Source organism: Sardina pilchardus, chromosome 1, assembly GCF_963854185.1.
Source record: "Sardina pilchardus chromosome 1, fSarPil1.1, whole genome shotgun sequence".
Lineage (NCBI taxonomy): Eukaryota > Metazoa > Chordata > Actinopteri > Clupeiformes > Clupeidae > Sardina > Sardina pilchardus.
This window is the reverse complement of record NC_084994.1, coordinates 12,033,395-12,054,254: the sequence shown is the minus strand read 5'-3', so window position 1 is coordinate 12,054,254 and position 20,860 is coordinate 12,033,395. Positions and strand designations below refer to the sequence as shown.

At 39.4% G+C, this 20,860-nt stretch overlaps 1 long non-coding RNA gene across 1 annotated transcript; it reads left to right on the top strand.

Moving 5' to 3' along the window:
* Positions 1-3,908: 3,908 nt before the first annotated feature.
* LOC134061861 (uncharacterized) lies at positions 3,909-9,184 on the top strand. Its single transcript, XR_009935398.1, has 6 exons — positions 3,909-4,363; positions 8,043-8,098; positions 8,352-8,547; positions 8,666-8,774; positions 8,958-9,026; positions 9,161-9,184. It is a non-coding gene; the product is annotated as an uncharacterized LOC134061861 (long non-coding RNA).
* The last annotated feature ends 11,676 nt before the right edge of the window (positions 9,185-20,860 follow it).

Sequence of the window (20,860 nt, the reverse complement as noted above, 5' to 3'; positions counted from 1 at the left end):
TTACCAGTGTTATTATACACTCTGTACATGTGTGTGTAGCTGTGCTGTGTGTGTCTATCCACGTGTGTGTGTTCGTGTGTAACTGTGCTGTGTGTGTCTGTCGACATAAGTATGTGTGTGTTTGTGTGCACTTTAAGAGTCACTGCACGAGAAAACCAGGCAAAACCAGCAGGAGGTAGGAAGATAGGGGTCGGCCAAATCGGCTCATACTTTGTATATGTGATAAGTATGTGGAACTATGAACAGCCATATACTTAAAACCCTCAAACTCTTTTTTGTTGTGGAGTTCTGGGGCCCCTCTCAGAGAACCTCAAAAATCCAACAATTCATGGCTGAAAATGACTGAAATTGCCATTTCTACCCTGATTATCCTGATAAAGATATGAACATGAGCTTTAAGTTTCCATAGAGCTTAGGTAGAATAGTTTTAAAGACCAAAAGGTGCACTAGGGGGTTATCTGCACCACTGAAAGCAGAATTTTCATCCCTCTAAAATTGGTCATTTTTAGGAGGCATTATCTCACATTTGCAGTGGCTTTGGTGGATGGTTTTACTGTTGCTGGACAGAGGAACATCTTCTGATTCAAAAACAATTGTCGTCTAATTGGGCCACACATAATGTGCGCCGTGACAGGAGGGTCTTTACAGGTTTTTTTTTCGGGTTTTGGAGTATAATAAACCGGGTAATAATATCTCAATATAGGGTAATTTATGGTCAATTTTTGTGTCACTGTATGACAAATTGTTAAAGAAAGCTTTAATTAACTAGAAAAGCACTCAAAGAGTGCAGACCTCTGCATGCATTGTTGTTCTTGGTTGTCATACATTTGAAACTAGACTATTCAGATCGCCACCGAGTGGCCATACCATGCCATTACATCGCAAACATCTGGCATTACATCTGTTTGTGATGTAATGCCATGGTATGGCCATGTGATGGCGATCTGAATATGGTTTATCATAGGCCAAAACACGACAAATCCTGCTAAAGACCCTCCTGGCACGGCACACATTATGTGTGGCCCAATTAGACGACAATTGTTTTTGAATCAGTAGATGTTCCTTTCTCCAGCAACAGTAAAACCATCCACCAAAGCCACTGTGAATACGAGATAATGCTTCTTAAAAATGACCGAAATTTAGAGGGAGGAAAATTCTGCTTTCAGTGGTGTAGATAACCCCTCGGTGCACCTTTTGGTCTTTAAAACTATGCTACCTAGGCTCTATGGAAATATAAAGCTTATGTTCATATCTTTATCAGGATAATCAGGGTAGAAATGGCAATTTCAGTCATTTTCAGCCATGAATTGTTGGATTTTTGAGGGTCTCTGAGAGGGGTCCCAGAACTCCATAATAAAAAACAGCTGGAGGGTTTTAAGTATATGGCTGTTCATAGTTCCACATACTTATCACATATACAAAGTATGAGCCAATTTGGCCGACCCCCATCTTCCCACCTCTGCCTGGTTTTCTCATGCAATGACTCTTAAACATGTATTAGGCTACACAGTCCTAGATAGGCTAAATTAGCCAGAATAGATTGTCATGTTAATTAAAGGAGAAATTATCAATAACTGAAATCAAACTAAAAAATAAAATTGTTAGATTAATCTTTTTTTTTTTTTTTTTAAATCATTGTTTTGTCCAGCCCTCTCATGCTCATCCAAACCTATTTGTTTCAAATTAGAAATGAGTCTCTATAAACACAATACCCAAATACAGACAGGCACACAACTGCAAGCCACACACACACACACACACAGCACAGCTCAGGGCCAGAGTGGGACACTTAATTTTACTGTGAAATGTCAAGTTTTAGCGGCCCTTGAGGGGCGTGGGTCATTCAAGTACACTACATCACATGCCTACTACTATAAGAGAGATGGGATAGGAGTTTATATAGGAATGGCCTACCCTGAGCTAATAAAAGATTTTTGACAACTTTGGCAGACTATACATTGGGTGGAATGGTAATATTTCATTCATACATTTCAGGAGAAAAAGTATGACTTCAACACACCAATTCCAATTCCAAGGCCATTTTATTTCTGCATATAGCATAGGCCTATACAGTACCCGAGTAAGGCACAATAGCTGCTAGGCTACCACTGTAAATGTGCACTTTCTGTCCTGTGTCTGCGGGATTTGAACGCTCCTCTGGTTTCTCTTAACAGGGCTATTTGCTCACTGAAACTGAGTGCTAGATATTCCATATGAGGAGGACCCAATACAATGATTTAATGATATTTTATCTTCGAGGGCTTTTGAGATTTGGGGTTATTATCTTACAGTCAAATTGATTATTATTAGCCTACACATCTCCCTTGCACACATTCATGGTCATGGTTGTGGCACTGGAGAAGGGGCCGCTCATTCACTTCCGTAAATGATTGCAAAAATAGACTTAGTTGCGACTTCCGAAACATATTTGTGAGTGCTACTTTGTTCATATTTGGGAAACTGCGAGTAAGGGGCCGAGACCGCACAGCCCAGGCTGCAGAGGTGCTGCGAGGGCGCAGCAAATGAACTTCAGAAACAATATATTTAAGCTCACATATTCATACCGGCCCAAAACGTTAACGGCCCACCGGGAATCCTCACAAATCTCCTGATTAGCCGGGCCTGGCACAGCTGCAATACACACACACACACACACACACACACACACACACACACACACACACACATGCAAACAGAGACACAAACACATACAGTGCCTATAGAAAGTCATCATACCCTTTTGAAATACTCACTTTGTCTTAAAGCCTGAAATCAAAACCGATTTTTAAAAAATCTTTTTCCACTGATTCCACTGAAATTTAAAGGGTTTTGATTTCAGGCTGTAAGCCAAGAAAAGCAACTGTTTCAAAAGGGTATGATTACTTTCTATAGGCACTGTACATGTAGACAGACACGCACAGCAAAGCTACACCCAAACACCAAAGACAAAGACACACACACTCATACGCACATCCACACTCATACGCACACACACGCACACGCACACGCACACACACACACACACACACACACACACACACACACACACACACACACACACACACACAAGCAGACACAGACACAGACATTTATACAATAGACATAGAAAGGCACACAGCTACACACCACACACAAACACATGTAGACACACACACACCAGCCTGGTCTCACAGAATCACGTTGCACACACACACACACACACACACACACACACACACACACACACACACACACACACACACACACACACACACACACACACACACACACACACACACACACACACACACACACACACACACACACACACACACACACACACAGAGCAGAGACATAGACTCACATAAATTCAATACCCAAACAAATACGGAAGGAGGTTCTTTGATTTGTCTACAATGTCAGGTGTTGTATTTGCTGCACACGACGAACAGTGTAATTAGACTACTACACATGTAGGCCAATGTATGATTTTGGTGCTTTTGAGTTATTAAATAATATAAGAGTGTCACACAATGGTTAGCAAGGACCTAATGGAAGGTTAGCATGGAAGGTTTTGAATATCCAAACCACACACCTGCAAATATCATGTTTTCTTGTTTGGCTACGTTCCGCAAAACTACGTTTATTAATGAATTAGATCTACATGTCTCTTTATTAAAAGTACGTTGGAGGTAGTCTTTTTCTAGTTTAACATGTTTGATATTATCGGAAGTCTTTTTAGTCGTGGCTCATGCAAATAGTGACATGAACATTAAAAATCAATAGTGACCTCTCTCCAACACCACAGGAAGGGGCAAAATAAGCGACAGCTGTAGCCTATATGATTATTTGTTATTTCATTTCTTATAAACTATTAGTCGGCTATTCTTGTGACAGAACAGCCCTATAACTATTAGGGATGTCACACATGAAACAGTGCTGCAGAAACGCGATAGTTTGATATGAGTAGGGTATCGCATGAGTTCCTGTTGATGTAGTGCGCGATGGAAATAATTTGAATGAATCTAGGCCTAGCAGTCTAGTAAATGTGACCCACAGTCTTTGCAAAATCCTAATCTGAGACTGGCCTAGTCTTTCAAAAATCTTTTCCAAATCTTTGCTAAGTCTGTCAATGTAAGGTAGGCTTAAGTTGACACTTGTCAGTGTCCATTCTTTTGTTGGTCCAGAGTTTATTTTTACTGCATGAACGGTGTTTATAATCTCGTTCAGAGAGGGTGAAACCGAAGCCAGTCAGGCTCTTGGTTCAGTCCTTCGGGTACCCATCTGACGTCATTACGTCGGCAGACGTCTCTCCCTGGAAGTCCGAAGTTGCCCGAGAACAATGGCTGCCTGACGACGGCTGTTTGACTGTTTGAAAGCCAAGGTAAGATAATAAATGTAAGATGTAGTTTGTCTAAATAGTTGGCCAGCATTTGTAACTTTTTAAGAAACATTCCCGTCGTCCATGTTTAAACTTAACGTTCGTGCTGAGGATGTACTAGGTTGGGGAATACCCGCAGTATCGTTAGCTATCGTGCTAACGTTAGAACTAGCAGCTAGTTTAATGATAGCTAACGTTAACGTTAGGTTAGCGCACTAGCAACTTTTAGCACACGATATCAAAGCTGACCAAACTCTTTTTCTGTTAAATAGTGGGATTGAATTCGTGAATACAAGTGTTGGTCATGTTTTACTTTTCTGTAAGAGACGTGTAGGTCGACGAAGCTTGCCTGCTGTGTAGTGTAACTGTAACGTTAGTGGTTAGCTCACCGTCAATCTGTTTAAAAGGCAACAAACTTTTCTGTTGAAAGTTAGCATTCGCCCCCACCATCTAACTGCTAGTGCTAGTGCTACCTTAATTTGAATTTCGTGGGGAATATAATAGGCCAGTCAATCTAGCTCAATAAAGGGCCAAAAATGAAACTAATTGCAAAAGTAATAGTAATGTTTCATACTTTTTATTGATCCTTATACCCTCCTGCATCACTTAAAAAAATCTACCCATTTATATTTAATGGAACATACGTTTCTTCAAGGTCAAAGGTAGCAATTTCCAATGCATTTTGCCATTGGGATTTAATGGGTAACATTTTAAACTATAGATATCAACTTGAAACTTTCTCAGTTGTTTACTCACATTAAGGCAACGATTTTTTGTATTGCAAGTTTTCTGAAATGTGATGTTTAGATATGCAAATGAGACCAGTTTTACTTAAAGGTAGGGTATGGAATGAGCTTTTTTGGCCATTTTTGCAAAATCACTTGAAAACCTATTCCTAACCCACTTATAGCCACTAAGTTGGAAGCACTGAAATGGAAATTAAACACGTCAATCATCTGCGGAACGGGCAGGGCTCGAAAAACTCCAGCCAATAGAATTCCTCACCCCATACCATCATTTCACAGCTCGTTCGTCAATCTAACGTCTTACTCCTCTTCCTACTCCCCCTCCCCACCGCGCGCGACCCTTTCGAAAGCTGGTGACCGCGAGTCAGTGCTGAAACGAAACCAACTGCCTGCTGCTGCACGTCCATGTTCCCCTATTGTTGTATGTGTCACTTCATTTCTATACAAACTAACTAAGGCAGCGGATACCTACGGAAACTCAATCACCCACGCAATAAATAAGCTATGTAGCAAAAATTAAATTTTACCATGACACGAAGAGTGCTGTAAACATGAAATCGAAACTTAACAGCTTGGAGCTACGGTGGAATAGGCCAGTGGTTCTTAACTGGTTTGGCCAAGGGACCCACAATTCCCTATGGTTACTAGGTCGCGACCCACTTTTTAAAATATATATTCAAGAACATATTTTATTTCTCAAAAAATATTACAATCGACAAAATACAAACATTTAGATTTACAAAACAAACATTTAAACATTTAGATCCATTTAGATTTGACATCACACTGTAACTGGATGTGAACACAGCAAATAACATGAGGGGCCTATAGGCCAAGTTTACAATGAAAAGAACAGAGAACAATGTGCAAATTAGACCTATATATGTTTTAGGAGCATTAATGAGAGAACTGGAGATGTTTTTTAGATCTGATCAGAGACTCAGGCCCCGTTCTCACATTCACTGGTATCTTGAAAAACAGAGACTTTTCCCTTCGTTTGTGCCTTCCGTGTAGCCTACACACAAACGGCGGTCTCCGAGAAAAGTGGAGATTCGTGGACTCTTTTCGCGTATGAATGTGAACTGAGAAAAACTAAGTAGGCTACTTGCATCTGCGCAAAAAGTGTGGCCAATGTTTACATTTTCATTTGGCTTTGGTGATCATGGATGCATTCCGAGTAGCAGTTGCAAAATATAATCTAATGTTGGTGCCAACCCTTTACGTTTTTTGCATTTGCAAATACAGTTGAAATGAAACAAGGAAGTGATTCTTTGATGTTATTGATATTTTCGGAATTCTGATTAGCTAACGTCGGCTCGAACTTCTTGTTACACCACTAAGATTTGGCATGCTCTTGACGGCATGAACACGGGTGTCAACGAAAACTTTTCTGAAAACTGACAAGTGTGCACAATGTTAAATGTTAAAATGTTGAAAACGGAGGGGAGGAAATATTCGTTTATCAACTCCAGTCCATGGTAGCCTATCTCCGTGGCGTCAACGTTAAGTGGTTGCATGAAAAAATATACATACATTTTTCAACATCCCTTCGCGACCCACCCAGGACACCTCCGCGACCCACTTTTGGGTCGCGACCCACCAGTTAAGAAACACTGGAATAGGCGAACCAACGGGGCAGCACTAAACTCGGATATTTCAGGAGATAATCGCCCTGGTAAGAACAAACCAGATTCTGTTCAAATATACACACCTATGGCTACTGATCCATATGTACTACAACCCTTTGGAGGTGAATAAAGAATGTAATTGGGGAAGTTGATGTGAGTGATTGTATGGAGACTAGAGCTCATAGTGCTGTAGACGCCAGGATGGCATTTCATTTAGCCTGGCTCGCTCTCGCGCTGCGCATTTGAATTGTCGCTCGTGCATGGAGGGCGGGACTTGAGGTTGTATATGTTCAAACTCTGCCGTCCGTTTTGCTAATTCCGTACCCAACCTTTAAATATGCAATAATTTGCATATATTTCTAGAAAACTAAATCTGAACAATAGGTACAGTCAGCTTCAAAATAATTGCTGCATTTTGCTTATATGTTGGATGCCAAAAGCCTATGCAAAGGGAATATTAGATAACACTTCATATCACCTCAAAAATGAGGAAATCAAGTCAAGTCAAAATCAATGCGTTTCAATGGAAGTACAGTAAAGAACAAATGATTGTCAATGATATGGTATGATGGAAGTATCTCAATGCATGCCAAGTCACATAAGGAAGATATTGACCTTTAGACAACATATCAAGTGACTTGGGATGCATTGAGATACTTCCATCATACCATATCATTGACAATCATTTGTTCTATAATGTACTTCCATTGAAACGCATTGATTTTGACTTGACTTGACATCCTCATTTCTGAGGTGATATGAAGTGATATCTAATATTCCCATTGTATTTTGGCTTTTGGTATCCAATATATAAGCAAAATGCAGCAATTATTTTGACGCTGACTGTACCTATTGTTCAGATTTAGTGTTCTAGAAATATATGCAAATTATTGCATATTGAAGTAAAACTGGTCTCATTTGCATATCTAAGCATCACATTTCAGAAAACTTGCAATACAAAAATCGTTGCCATAATGTGAGTAAACAACTGTGAAAGTTTCAAGTTGATATCTTTAGTTTAACATTTTACCCATTTCACCTGTAGTAAATCCCAATGGCAAAATGCATTGGAAATAGCTGCCTTTAACCTTGAAAAAAAAACTATGTTCCACTAAATATAAATAGGTAGATTTTTAATATGTTAATTAGATATACCTAGGGATCACAAAAAACTTGGAATGATTACTATTGCAATTAGTTATGGGTCAAACGCTAGATTGGCTGGCCTATAACCGCTGGTCAGGTTTTAGCTTGCCGTTTGGCGTTTTCTTTAATGTGTCAACGTCCTTATTTTTTTTTTCCATAAAGGTTATCAAGGAAACAAGTGGTGTACTGGATGAAGTTTGATGGACTCTTCTGATCAGGTAAGGAAAGGTCCTAAATTAATGAATATCCACAATTACATTTTGATATATTTTCCTTTTTTTCAAGTTAATGAATCAACAATTCCAAGAGGTGAAACAATGCATTTTCGACATCAACCAGTAAATTTAGACGTGTATATTAGAACATTTTTCACGATTAAATGATCTTTAAAACATTTGGCCACTGTATTATTATTTCAGATGATCATGTTTTGACTTAACTCTTGTTTTGTCTGTGTCATGGTGATTGTAGGTGCTGCAGGTCTTCCAGCTACTGTTTGGAGAAGATATTTCCTCTCAATTTATGGAAGTAGGGAATTTTTCTGAAGGCAGAAATCAAGGATTCAAGAACCCAAGTTGGACTCTTGATTCCACTGAGACCACTGTGTGCATTTTGAAATGTTCCAAATGTGTGTCACGTCCATATGGAAGAAGTTCCAAGCCCACAAGTGAGTTCACTCACCAGATAGACACACATACGCATATAACACTAATATGTGTGCATGTATTTGTGTCTGTAACGGTTAGTTTATCCCCTCCTTTCATGTGTCTGTTATGACTTTGTAGTGGGCTCTATGAACTGTCCAGGGCAAAGTCGGTCTACCCTGATGACACTCCCTGTTCCTTGATGGTAACCATGGCTGCTGCCCTCAACGTGGTGGGTGTGGACTATAGGGTATGTTATTGAGCATGCTCTAATTTGTTTGTCATAAGTGCTATGCAATACATTAATCCAGAAAGTAATCATGATTATTGCAGTTACTTAAAAGTAGTCTTGAATTTGCGATTAGCCATGTTTTACCAATTCAGTTTGTTGTACAGCATGCATCATTTTGTTTATTCTTATTTTTATTGACAGAGCCCTCAGAAATAAACTGATATCAATAATTAATATGGATGGTGATTGTGGCAAGGGTGCCTCCATAAGGTAATTATCGTTTATATTTGTACATCTGATAGACTTACCTTGCTTATTTTTTTTAATTCTATGATTTTACAGATTAATCAACAATAACTAATTGTAAGGCAATCTTTTTTTATTATTATTATTTTTTTTTAAAGGTGCCATCCAGAAGCCCCAGCCTGAAGCCAGTGGCTGCTATTGCAAGACTCATGGGGGATGATCTGCAGGCAAAGCTACGATTAGGTATGATAACACACAGACATACAGTACTACTGCGCAGAAGTGTAGGGTCACTTTCAAATGGCCTCTCTATTAAACTAAATAAATAAATACCGAACATATCTAAGTGCACTCCCAAAGTTTCTAATACAAGTATATGTTGTTCACATCTGCATTACTTATAACTATTGTGCCTGACTGCTTGTGTGGGTTTGCTTTTATGTGTCACACACAAGCAGAGTAGTTTGCATTGATTATATTCATGGACAGGGTCAATTGTAATGTATGCTTCCTTTCTCTTTCACAGACACTTGACATTTACTGCGAAGGGTACCATCAGAGCACCTCTCCCTACCCTGCAGGATATCTATACCAGAAAAGTACAACAACGGCCCAAAACTATTTCCAAAAGACATTTCACACCCTGACCATGGACTGTTTAAACCACTGAGGTCAAGCAGACGTCTCTGTTCCCACATGGCTAAAACAGAAAGGAAACAAGGAGTCTTTTCTCAATATGCTGCTCCATCGCTCCACCCCTGAAACATCAGTTTCGATCTTGAACACATGAGGATGTTGCCTCAAGTTTGCCTGCAGACAGTCAATATAGACAGGTGTGTTGTTTTGATTTGATGTTTAGATTGCCATGCATACAGTATCTTTACAATAATGATGGAACAAATTCTCATTTGGTTTTACCTACATTGGGATTAAAGGAACACTTAACCGTTTTTTCATATTAAACTACATTATTCCCTTAACTAAGACGAGTTGATACATACCTCTCACGTTTCAATGCGTGCACTCACTGGCTCTGGCGCGCGGCGCAACTTTGATAGCACTAAGCTAGCCCAATGCATTCATTAGGATCCAAACACAGATGAAGTTAGAAGCGACCAAACACCTCCATGTTTTTCCTATTAAAATACAGTTACACGAGTAGCCACACAACCAAGTATGGTGAGACGAAATAAAATGTGGTGCATTTGTAAGCAGGTTAGAGGGATAACTATATCGTGTGGCGCAATAACATTGGGAGCACTTAGACTCTGCGCAGTAATATCCTCACTCCAAAGTGAAACTGAAAGTGCAGGATATTATTGCGCCACACAATATAGTTATCCCTCTTACCTGCTTACAAATGCACCACGTTTTATTTTGTTTCACCATACTTGGTCGTGTGACTACTCGTGTAACTGTATTTTGATAGGGAAAACATGGAGGTGTTTGGTCGCTTCTAACTTCATCTCTGTTTGGATCCTAATGAATGCATTGGGCTAGCTAAATGCTATCAAAGATGCGCCGCGCGCCAGAGCCAGTGAGTGCACGCATTGAAACGTGAGAGGTATGTATCAACTCATCTTAATTAAGGGAGTAATATAGTTTAATTTAAAAAAAAAAACGGTGAAGTGTTCCTTTAAATAATTTTGATTCTAAGGGCTCTCAGGGAACAAGGAGACGATGGCCCATGGGAGCCATGCAGTTTATTTATTTCAGTTAGCCTATTGGCTGGTTTCATTCTCATTGAGCTCAATGCAATTCAAACCAGCTAATAGGCTAACTGAAATAAAACCATGCTAATCTCTTGGTATGGTGAAGGGTGTGTGTTGATGTGGGGTGATTTTAATTCCAGAGTCCAAGGGGACATAGTGTCCTGGATACATGAAATAACTGGCATTTTAAAAATAAAACAAATACAAATCTGCTAACCTCTATGGAAATTTAACACATAGGTTAACATAGGCATTCCAATACTTATATCCCCTGTATTTTAAGGAACAATTTATTTATTTACGATACATTATTAATTCACAAAGAAAATGTATGTCCTTAAAGGTTGAATATTTCCTCATTTTTTCATTTAAAGCATTAAGAGCAATTTCCAAAAGATGATTTTATATTGTCAACTTTAGCTTGTGTTCCAATACATTTGGGCTTGACTGTATGTCATTATTTATTAGTTAAATGTTTATGATTGCTTTTTGTAATGTCTGCACCTTAAAGTGTCAAAAGTGTCTGTAGTATATAGTTCATTAAATAAAAGTTTTAAATGCTACGGAATGGTCTATTTTTCTGATCCCCAAACTGATTTCTCAATTGTAACTCCTCCTTCTCAATAGTGTCTCATAGCAATGTCTCCTCATTTGCTCTATTATTTCTCCAAAGGAGAAACAAGTTATAAATGAGACTACACTCAAACATATAGGAGATCTCCACTAGGTCTCCCCTATTTCTCCAAAGGAGAAACAAGTTATAAATGAGACTACACTCAAACATATAGGAGATCTCCACTAGGTCTCCCCTATTTCTCCTGTGTCTCAAACGAATATCTCTTTTGTGGCTCCTTCTTGTCTCATTAATATATGTCTCACCTATTTCTCCTAAGGCCATTTTAGGAGAAAGAACTGAGACAAAAATGATACTTCAATGATCCTAAAATGATCCTTAAATGAGAATCTCAATTTTGGCTCCTGAGCAACAGAAGAGATACAAATGAGAAACAATTTTTTCCTCTGGGTAGATCTTTCTCCTCAGTGGACTTTTCCTTTTCTCCTGACACAGACATGTTTGTATCACTAATTAAGGCCTAGCTTAGAGTGATTCAGAAAGCAGTGGCTATAAGATGGCAGTAGCCTATAACCCAACACTGTTCACTTATAAGATCGGCCTACTCAAACAGCAATGAAGTAGCCTAAGCTACCAAGAACATTTTAAATATTCAAGACAGCTTAAGAAGAATTATAGTGGCTAAATTTCGAGATGTAACACTTGTTACCATACAATTTCATCACATTTCACAAGTTAAGCTCTAAAAGTAAAAATAAACCATTAAACATTTCATATGTGTAAGCCTCTCATATTTCACAGTTCATTCACAAACATGAGAACCAGTTAGTATCAATCAGGATGTGGACATGTAGGCAAACAGTTCGTTTTCTTTCCTCTTTTTTTTTTGTTTTGTTTTGTTTTGTCGTAACCAAAGTCTCTCACCGCATCTGTAGTCTCTGCTAAACGTTCCACCAATTTACGACCTTGCCTGGATGCGTGGAACAAACGATGGCAACCTCCAGAACGAAGACGGCGTGAAGCATGGCAGATGACTCAGATGTTGCGTCGAGTTTTCACTATAGCAGCCCTTGGATCCAAGAAAGAAGCTGCGTTTCCATTACAAATATGCGCAAAAACTTTGTCGATATTGTCTTAATGTCGAATATCACAATTTTCGCAATTGCGGTGTTTCCATTACATTCGGCTAACTAAATTAAAATCTCGTGTATTCTCGCGTGCTGTAAGTCATTAGGAGACATGGTGGTTAAACTGGTTATCAACATTACCCAGATTTAGCCATAGGGATTTAGCCTACACTAAATGCATTCAAATTGCCACCACGGCACGCTGATTATCAGTCATTAGGCTATAAGCCATCAGCGGAGGAGTAGCTACGTTTTGGTGGGGCAGAAACATAAAATTAAAAATGACATATTTCACAGGAGTTTGTTGTAGGCTAGTAGGCCTATGCTTAAATCATGTCACAGCCATGTCAGTGGAATATTTCGTAGATCAGCCCAGTTGATTAGTTTCTAAAACTAGAATCTAGATTTCTTTCAGCACCGTTCTCATCACGTTAAACCAGTAAAGCATAGCAACGTTGTTGCTATGGGTAAACAAAACTAGTTGAGCGGTTGCGTAGCCTATGCAGCGTTTTTGAGAAAGTGTTGTCGGCAAGTTCACAGCTGTGGATTCAACATTTTAGAATGACACGAGCCACTTTTAATGAAAAAAAAAATATTGTTTTACATTATTCTCCCGGTGCCACTTCCTGTCGGCAGTCTTCTTCGTCGATTTCGTTCCTCCTAACATCCTGTTGTTGGATCACGTGACTCGTCAGATGCGAAAAAAGTGTTTCCATTGCAGTTTTGCGAAATATACAAATTTCGATACGCTCGAAATACCACCTCACCCGAGCGCAAAAACTTTTTATCGAAACATGTGAGTTTTTTCGAAATGTGTGTGTTTCCATTAAGCACATTTCTTTTCGCAACTCTTAATTTGCGCAATTTAATGGGTAATGGAAACGCAGCTAGAGAGTCTCGACTGATGCATAAAGGTGTTCTTTATTTAGTTCGCCAAACAAGCATGACGTTTAATCCATCGATCGTCACCTTAGCACCGTGAAAACTGCATTGAAAACATACATACAAAACATTTCACACACTCATTTCCACGAATGCAAACGTCAATATATTAAAACATTTAGGACTGCAAACATTAATAAATACACAGCAAAATGGATCATACGTATGTGCAAACAATTAAGAATGAAAACGTATCATACCTCGCTGCGCTCACCAAGGAATGCAATTACAATAGTCCTTTCTTCCGTCATGAAACGGGCGTCAAGTTATTTCAATTCATCAGTGAAACAAACATATCTGGTAAAATCATGTAGGCCCAAACACAGCTGCGTACCATTCACACCCGCCAGCTACCTTTTAAAAGCTCCTCTTCCCCTTGTGCAAACTACGGCGGCACCAAAAGGACAAACGTCAACGTCACAGGTGTACAGCATTTCTGGTCAATCCGGTCAATCACATACAAATTATAGGCACATACAAAATACAAGATATTTGCAAATAAGTTTTTTTTAAACATTTACACAAAGCATTAACATTAGCACATTAGTATCAACCACCCATAATTATTTCATGAATTATTTCATTAACAGCATACATTACTCAATAGTGGTCATTTACACTGACATATGCTTTGGTACGATAAACTGATGATCATATGTACAAGATCACTTGAGATCTTGCTGTGTTGTGCTGTGCTGATTATAGACAACCTCTGCCATTTACTGTGAGATCAGTTTGTTGCCTTTGAGCTGACAGGTCAGAGGCCCAGCCTACATCTTGCTACAAAACTACCATTTCTTCGAAAACAGCAGTACCCCGCAGACATTCTGTTTACCCATTCTGTTTGGTCTGAGTTGTCACCAGGACTATAGGGCATTTGAAGGACATGAAAGTCATGGACAGCTATGCAGCCTGCCGAGACACAGATAATGTGTGAAGGGGGCACATTCAGAAGAGTAACATTTTGATTTAAAAAAAGTCAGCAACAATAGGCAATAGTCGTGTGTGGGACAATACAGCTGTTCTAAGCAGTGATTTCTATGGTCTTTCAAGACTGACAAATGGTATTTTAGCACTGTGTATCTCTTTCATACCAATTGAATTGACTGTCCACTTGGTAAGCAGTTCTATAAACAGGATGTAATGCTTATAGTGAACGGGACTAAATTACATTGTTGAAGTAGTTCAAGTATACTGTATCAATCTGATCATTTTATTTATTTTTATTACATGTCTTACACTATATTGACAGACTTTATTGTTTATGTAAAAATGTTTTGTTTTTATTTTGTTTTTGTTTCTAAGTCTTACTGTAGATGGACAGTAAGGACCAGTAATAGACTGCAAGGACAATTCAGTTAACTACTTAATCAGCCCAGGACAGCTATTACTCTTGTACAGTACAACTACTTGAAATAAGACATGATGTATTTAATGGTTTTGTGCTTTTTGTTATTTCTTTTGTGTGGAACTGACTGGTTGTGCTGCTATTACACTAGAATTATTTTGTTACCACATCAAGGACTCTAATTTGGATTGGTGTGTAACATTTTACTTTACTTGTTGATATGCATGACATATTTTTGTTTTGTTTTGTTTTGTTATATTATATTATATTATATTATGTCAATTATTTTGAATTATGTCCTGGCATGGATGATTACAAAGAAGGGAAAAAAAGGAAAAGTTGTTGATATTATCAGGAAAGTTGCTGATGCTCTATGAATTTAATTTCATATTTGTAACGGGATATATGGAATCTGTTCACTAACATATTGCTAAATTTCACTGCTGGATCTGCAATTAACCACCACAAAAACTGACTGAATTTGGAGATCAAGAAGTCTTACTTTATTAGACAAAACTGTTGGAAGCTTCTAAACCAAAGTTCAAAGGCATGGAGTTGCAAATGCTCATGAGATCTTCTGACATATTGACATTATGTGAGTACCCATTATATTTAACTGTACAGTTTTCCAAAGAAAGGCATCCTAATTCTGATTCATGCACATTTGGCAGGATGTAAACTTCTACGAAATAGACATGTTGCTTTATTTCATCTGTGTAACAACAGCATCTATACTTTTATTGTAAATGCATATCCGCTTTCAAATAACCATACAGAAAATGTTGACCCAGGCCAAGTAATGCAGCCGAGTGACCTGCACCAGACAAAGGACCTGCTCAGCATCACGGACATCCGCCAGTCTCACAGCCTTCCGAGTGACCTGCAACTGCCTGTTCAGGATCACGGACATCTGCCAGCAATGCAGCCTTCTGAGTTAACTGTACCAGTCCTTCTGAAGATCACGGACATCCGCCACCCTCACAGACTTCCGAGTGAACTGCACCATTCCTGCAGAGGATCATGAACATCCGCCAGAAACGCAGCCTTCCGAGTTAACGGCACCAGTCTTGCCAAAATTCATAGACATCCTCCCGGAACGCAACCTTGTGATGGACCTGCACCAACCACAGGGTCTGCTTAGTATCACAGACATCCACCAGAAGCGCAGCCTATCAAGGTCTTATCAGGTTATGTGAGTATCCGTGATTTTCTTTTTCCAAAAGATGCAATCTAAATGTTCATGCATATTTAGTATGTACATTGTAAACAATGTCAATGAGTAGACATTTAGCTTTCTTTCACCTGTGCAACAAAAGAATGTATACTTTTATTGTAAATTGACATCTGCTCTAAAACTGCTTTACAGATAATGTTTACCAAGTCTCAAAGAATACCTGCTGAGATGCTTCAGAGCCAATATGTGGCCACTGCAGCTTGTTCATGCATCTGTTACCTGGAACACACCAATGGTGAGGACTGCTGAGGCTCATGGATATTCCCCAGCTAGACAGCATATCAAACCACCTGTACTGGACAAAGAGCCAGACTCATCTTTTTTTCATTGGTGGTTGTGTTGGTGCAGAGAATCTTGCACATGTCAGAGAGCCTGTTGAGGTTCATGGATCTCCACCAGCCTTTTTTTGTTTCTTTTTTAAATCTTTATTTAACCAGGAAAAATCCCGTTGAGATTAAGCACCTCTTTTCCAAGGGAGTCCTGGTCGCAGAAGAGGCAGCAGAAAGCCAGAATAATTTCAGAAATATGTTAAGATTTTTATATGTTATACAGAGTAGAAAAGATGTCATGAGAATCACATGAGAAAGTCTGATTAATAAAGTACAAATGATCTTTGCTTTTTCTTTACTGAAAAATAATTTGATGACTAACTGACTTTTTGACTTTTTGAATAAATTCAAACATCTTAAACAACAGTGTTACATCCACACTGTTATGTCAGACATATAGCCGTACTGTAAGTGTCATGTCTAGCGAGCAAAGACTTTCTGCATGGCAGCATCACATGAAATTTCGATCGTCTGTGTTGGGCAAACTCTTGTGAACATGGCTTGAAAAAACAACACATATCTTCAGCTCAGTCTGAACAGTATTCAGTATTGAAAGACACTAGTTTCAATACAAACATGTCAAAAGTTACAAGCCAGGATGCATTTGATTTCGATATATGAAAAGGTTGCTGAGCTATGAGCTCACTTCCTGTTTGGCGGCTTTGCTGCCAATTTTGAAAGGCTGTTCAGGGCAAATGCTTTTGTCAATTGTTCCAGAAAACAGTGCACTGATAAGGCATGGTCTGAAGATAATCTGTGCCAATTTTGGTGAGGATCAGATGAAATGTGTGACCTGTGAAAACTTGTTGGTATTTTTGATTGAATCTGATATGGCGGCCGAATCGATTACGTTGATGTCATAAGTTGCAATCTATTGACGTAAAGATCTCCCACAGTATTACTAGACACCACTAGTACATTGTAATTCTAAGCACAACAGCAGCTACAGGCAAAAAGGCATGTTTCTGAATAACAGCGCCCCCTAGAGGTCAAAGGTCACCAACATTCTTGAGCGTCCTCCTGATGGGGTCACAAGTCCATGTACCAAGTTTGGTTTTGATACATGCAAGGGTTGCTGAGATATGAGCTCACTTCCCGTTTAAGGGCTTCGCCGCAGAATTGATACGAGAAAGTTTTGCTAATTATAGCGCCTCTAGTGTTCAAACGTCACCAAATTCTCAAGGATGTGCTCACAAATCCACGTACCAAGTTTGGTGTCGATCCGAGAAAGTTTTGTTAATTATAGCGCCCCTAGTGGTCAGAGTACACCAAATGTATTGTGCGTCCTCAGGGTGGGGTCCCAAGTCCATATACCAAGTTTGGTTTTGATACTTGAAACCGTTGCTGAGATATAAGCCTACTTCCTGTTACTATAGCGCCCCCACAGTTGTCAAAGGGCACCAAAGTTATTGAGGCCTCTCTTAAATGGGTTCTGAGCCCATGTTCTAAGTTTGGTCTTGGTACGTGAAAGCCTTGCTGAGATATAGGTACACTTCCTGTGTGGCGGCTTTGCCGCCAATTTGGATTGGCTGTTAGAGGCGAGCACTTCCGTCAATTGTTCCACAAAGCAATGCAATAAGAAAGCATGGTCTGAAGATGATGTGTGCAAATTTTGGTGAGAATCGGATGAAATTTGAGACCTGTGAAACTGTTTGGAAGTTTTGACCTTGGTCTGTTGGTGGCGCTACAGCAATCATGGAAAAGTCTTGTTAATTGGTGGGTGGGGCCTTGACTTTTGCCTTAATACACTGAGCAAGTTTGAGCTTGATAGGTTCAAGCATAGCAGAGATATTTGCATTAATGTTGTTGCTTGGTAACCTGACTTTCGCCAGATCCTGTAGTTCGCTGTCTGCTTCACACAAGGATCTGGGACTTCTCGATAGGAGATGTATTTCTGAAGGCGGGTCCTTGTAAAACATCCTCGCATGTGATTCGATAAACCACTTGCTTGTTATCTTGAATGACGTGCTAGGCTTCTTCAAGTTCTTGCCAAACCCGGTCGGAAGAAGAGTAAAAACATCCTTGCCACCAATAAATGTCTTCAAAACTATTCTCTGAAAGAATGAACACTCGATAGATTCGACAAAACGGTTGAAATAGCAGAATCAATGTCAGCACAAGACTCCTCGCTGCGTGCCGCCATTGTTATTTGAATCAAACACTCGCTTCAGCGCTCCTGATTGGCTGCTCATTTTTTGATCACTGGCACAGGGGTTTGGATTGCCCTCGCGTCCAGACCCTTGTGTGGAGCTCAGCGAAACGCCTCTGGTGGAGCATGGCGGAACTACAAGGGTCTGGCGAGAGTCAGGCTAGTTGCTTGGCCCCCAATAAACTCTTTGGGTGTGATTTACCCACAATGCTCAGCTTTCAATCGTCCAAAACACACCGTCGCAGAGACAACTGTGGTGACGGTGGGCTATATATAGAGAATGAACTAGCAGGAAAACTTAAAAATCTCAAGGTATAGCTAGCTGCCTCAAAGTACCTGAAAAGGCGAGGAGGATCCGTCTGCGGCATGGGCGTTACATATGTTGCAAGAAACTCCCCAATTAGGCGTTCCTGTTGTGAATAGTCAACCAATCAGAAGGAGTTTTGCACTGCATTCTGGGAAATGCTTAATTTCCGGAGTTTGACTCTTTTGTCAGTTTGTAAAAGTCCTCTGAAGTCCTCGTCGAAGCCACGCAGAAGCTACGATAGCAGAGAAACTGAAGCTAAACCGACGAGACGTAAGTAACTTCTATATTTATAACTATGTCTTATACTACCATTTAAGCAATTCCAGCGTTAGGCTATATTAGAATATGGGTAGCAAGGCGAAAGTAAGCAGAACGGAGGAATAGATTGTTTGCTTGTGATATGTTGCTTGTTTGTTTGTATGAAAATATGCAGGCCTACTTAAAATGGTACGTGATCAAATTAGTCATCGTGTTTATGTGGTAACGTTAAAAGCATGCCAGCAACGCACATTGTTTTCAACTAAACCCTAAAGTGAAGACGTAACGTAGGCCTAACTAAATTCGGTACTTTGGGGTTAACTGTAACTATTTTCTGAGGCTGTTGAGTGGTGAACAGGTGGCCTGTTGATTTGGTGCGTTTTAAACGGCCTCAAAAATGGTTACAGTTAACACCAAATTACCCTAAATTCTGATTAGAGCGACTAGTGGAGCTGAATTGAGCTGAATTTGTTTTGGCTATGCCGAAGATCCTTGCAATGATGTGATGCATTTGCTACATGAGTGATGCCATAATTAAAAACCAAAAGGTTCATTTGTTATGTTCCTATTGACATAAAGAATTATTGAGAGTTGTCATGTAAAACAAAGACATCTAGGAGTTCTACAACGTTTGACCAGTACAATTACTAATACTGTATTCATGGGTTTCATCAGGTCCCTTTACACAGGTGTATACATCAATATACAATCAAGCACCATGCAGTCTGCATTGATAATCAAGGTGCTTGATTGTATACACCTGTGGAAAGGGACCTGATGAAATCCAGGAATAGTCAGTTTGACTTTAGAGGCCTGTTAGTTGATCACTACAAGGGCGTAACTTTGGATCTACCATTGGGGGGGTTAAACTTGAGGCATATTTATCAATTTATTTATTTATGGAATAATTTTCTTGTGCAAAAGGTAACATGCTAATTTGCCGTTCCTTTATTAGCAATACATCATAATGATATAGGCTAGGCTACTTAACGTAAATGCAGCTGTTCACTTGACTGTTTGTGCCATAATGACACAGTAGTTAAATTCAGTGTGCTCACATGGACCGTCTTGTGTGTAGGCCTATGTATAAAGTGCGCGCCTGCACTAGCCCTATGAGCCCTAGGCTGTTTTAAGGGCATTTTTACTACCTCTATTTAGAAGCATTTATCCTGGTCATTGTAAGTGCCATTCACACATGCTACATATTGTTTTTTTCAGCACAGTCTAGGCTACCCAGATCTAGCACATGTATTAATACTTGCATTGATTTGATTTAGATTTTTAAATAATAAAAATGTAAAAAGCATACTATACAAATTCCTACATTTCGACGTGTATCTCACCACAGCAAGCTTACAGCTCGACATGACTTTCATGGTTGTGTAGACCTGACTGTCCTGAAAATTGCAATATAAGAACCATGGTGGAGGTATACTTTGGGGCTGAGCAATTTACAGAAATATGTGGTGTGTGCCTTCCAGAAATAAATGGTAATTATGACCGCCGCTAGCGTAGCTAGCGAAGCGGTCATATAGTTGTTGTCAAAGTTTTTTTTTTTTTTTTTTCATTTTTCCCGTCATTTTTCGTCAACGATTCCCGGGACACCGTAACACCGGAGCGCATGAAACTTGGTGGGCATGTAGCCCCAGTAGAGTTCTATGGAAAATTTTCGTTTCGTCCCCGGGGGTCAAAAGCCCAAAAGCCCAAAAATGACAGTTTTTCCTACATAACTACCTGAACCGTGGTACCGAGGATGACAAAAAGTTTATGGTATGTTGTTCTCTAGAGCTTGCATCAACTTAGCTTATAACCAGTCATTTGTGATTTGCCCCCCCATTGTAAAAATTGAAAATGCAATGTAATATTGCTTTAATTGCC